Genomic DNA, 2,964 nt, shown 5'->3' on the forward strand with positions numbered 1-2,964 from the left:
ATATATATATATATTTAAAAAAAAAAAACAAGACATTAATTGTTACCGTATTCTGATTTACACAGGTCAAACTTTTTCTATTCTTATTTTAAATTAATTGTTTACTTTATAAAATATAGCTGGATTTCAAGATTACCTTTTCCATTCTTCAGCAATACTTTCCTCCTCCAAGGATAAATCAAATCCCTCAGCGCAATTTATTAAAAATGTGTTCGTGTTGAGCAAATATACTAAACAAATTATGTTTTTTATTTCTTCGAAATAAAAAATCAACCCTTCCTTCCAATGCTTTTCAGTTTCATCTAACATCTAACATAGATATCCGCAACCTATAATATTTAATTATCTTGATACATTTTCTTTTATTTTTATTATATTGTAAAATCATTTTTCTTTCTTTACAAACATTAGAGAATCTAAAAATAAAATCTTTTAGCTCTTTCTTCAGCCAGCAGAGGTCAGCAGACACCTTGAAGTGTTCATCACAGACTGCTGACTCACACCTGCTACTACACACTTCCCTGAACATTAAAGATGCTAAATTGAACTTGAGTTCAATAGTTATCCATCAATAACTCAGCACTGATCTTATCGATAACCTTTGATCTGCATTTACATATAAACAAACAAAATTTGTAAATACAAGATGAATATATATCATGACTAATTCTTGAGGCGATTTAATAAACCTCAGTTTGAATTTGATATACAATCATCCAGCTGCAGAAAATACACAGGAAACCTTCTTATATATATATGCATGGAATCATGTCATCATCTATAAGTGGAAAGGCTTTTCTTTAACAGCATCAAAAATTTTGTCATTTGATAAAAAGATGACTGGAGCCAAGTTTAGGACAACCCTGGATGGAAACTTGCTGTAGGTTGCAATAAACATTAGACTCAGTTAAAGGTTCACCTTCTAGCACACATACTGCCAGAGATAACAACAAATAACTTAGATCCAAGCTAATTCATGTGTTGGAGCAGCCTTGTCAGAGTTTAGACCTAAATCAATTCAGAAACTAATAAGACTTCAGAACAGATGTTTACAGATGCTTTCCCCCAATTCGGAGCTTGATTGTTTTGTAAAAAGAAACAATTATGTCTGTTGTCTAGATGTGCAAAGATGTAAAGATAAACCCCCAAATACCTTTGGCTGTGTTTATTCAAAATGGGGATACAAAATATTGACTTGGGTGTGCAAACAAAACTCTGAGCTACATATTTTGCACTATTGCTTTTGCACTTTGTGTTGGTTTATCACAAAAAATGCCTATAATGTTTTAATGTAGTGTCACAACATGTACATATATAAAGAAATATGTATAAACATATGATTACACCCTTTAATACATCTCATGACAGATTATCAAGTAAAAAAACAATCCCATGGATATGATTTGTATTTGATTTATTCTACATGCTGACCATGACTATGGAAATGATTTGATTGACAAGAGTAGGCAGGAATTAGACCCACAAGTGACCCTTATGTCTTGTGATGCATGTGTTATTAATGCATCTACAACACATCTTCTGCACATGCTGGTCCTTTCTCCACTTAAACTGAATGTCTGATGCTCCTTTTATTGCCTATAATGCTGTTCCTCTATGGTAAGATAAATGTTTTCAGCTGTACTGTCTGATATTTAGCATCTAACTGCTCTAAGTTAGGATCCAAATGTAAGCAAATTATTTTCTTGTAGGAAAAATAGACAAATATTCATATTAAAACTGCTCTTACATTTAGATCATATTTCATTTGGTAATTTAGTTGTAGTCGAAACATCACATTTATATAATCATAGATCCCCTGGGCAGAACTATGGAAGTATGAACCAGCAAGACTTAAGTTCCTGATCCAGTCAGTGTATGATGTCCTTCCAAGTTAATCTAAACTTTATACCTGGGGCCGTGCAGAAGCACCAACATGCCCACTGTGCCCAGCTCATGGTTCCCTGGAGCACATCCTGAGCTGCTGCCCTAAAGCGCTGGGAGAGGGAAGGTACACGTGGTGCCATAACCAGGTGTTGAAGGCAGTAGCAGACACCATCTGCACTGGAATTCAGGAGTAAAAGGACCAGTCTCCTTTGAGGCTCAAAATCTTCTTTATCAGGGCAGGGGAGAAACCTGAAAGAGCAGGTAAGGGCGCAACTGGACTGCTAGCCATGGCTCGGGATTAGCAGTTGCATGTGGACCTCGGAAGGCAGTTAAAGTTCCCAGAGCACATTGCAAGGACGTCACTTAGGTCAGATCTGGTCTTAACATCTGACTCGACAAAGCAAGTTGTGTTACTGGAGCTTAAAGTCCCCTTGGAAGACAGGATGGAGGAGGCTCACGAAAGGAAGAGGGTGAAATATCTTGAGCAGATTGAGGCATGCAGATGCCATGGATGGAGGGCCCACTGAGAGCCAACAGAAGTGGGCAGCAGAAGCTTCCTTGGTCAGCCTTTGCATCGGGCATTTAGTCTCCTTGGCATCAGAAGGTTGCTTGAGAGAAGAGCCAACAGGAACATCATGAGGCCCCTGAAAGAGCCTCAATGTGGCTGTGGATCAAGAGGGGGGACGCATGGAGTAGCACGCTGCTTGAACACAAACTGGGGCCTGATCAACCCCCGTTGGATCGCCCAGACGAGGGTGTCTGAAGATCAAAGACCCGAAACACCCTATGACCCTGGGTCCTTCACTGATGATGTGTTCAAGCTGCACCGGCTAGATGTTTCAAAATCTATCTGTTCATCACTTTTTATCAAACAGGATATTCAGTGAGAGGTTTGAATAAAAAGATGACTAAATGTGGATTGTATTTATTCTAATTTAACACAAATGGCGATAACAACCAATGTAGTATCGCTTTTGGTTAGTCTTATCCTTATTCAACAAGAAGGAGATCAGTGGTCTTCATTCATGCAGTATTTATTATTCCTATAGCAAGGGGGAACAGAAACAGTCTTTGCCGATG

The sequence above is a fragment of the Cyprinodon variegatus genome, unplaced genomic scaffold, assembly GCF_000732505.1.
Source record: "Cyprinodon variegatus isolate N-32 unplaced genomic scaffold, C_variegatus-1.0 Scaffold324, whole genome shotgun sequence".
NCBI classification, from domain to species: Eukaryota; Metazoa; Chordata; class Actinopteri; order Cyprinodontiformes; family Cyprinodontidae; genus Cyprinodon; species Cyprinodon variegatus.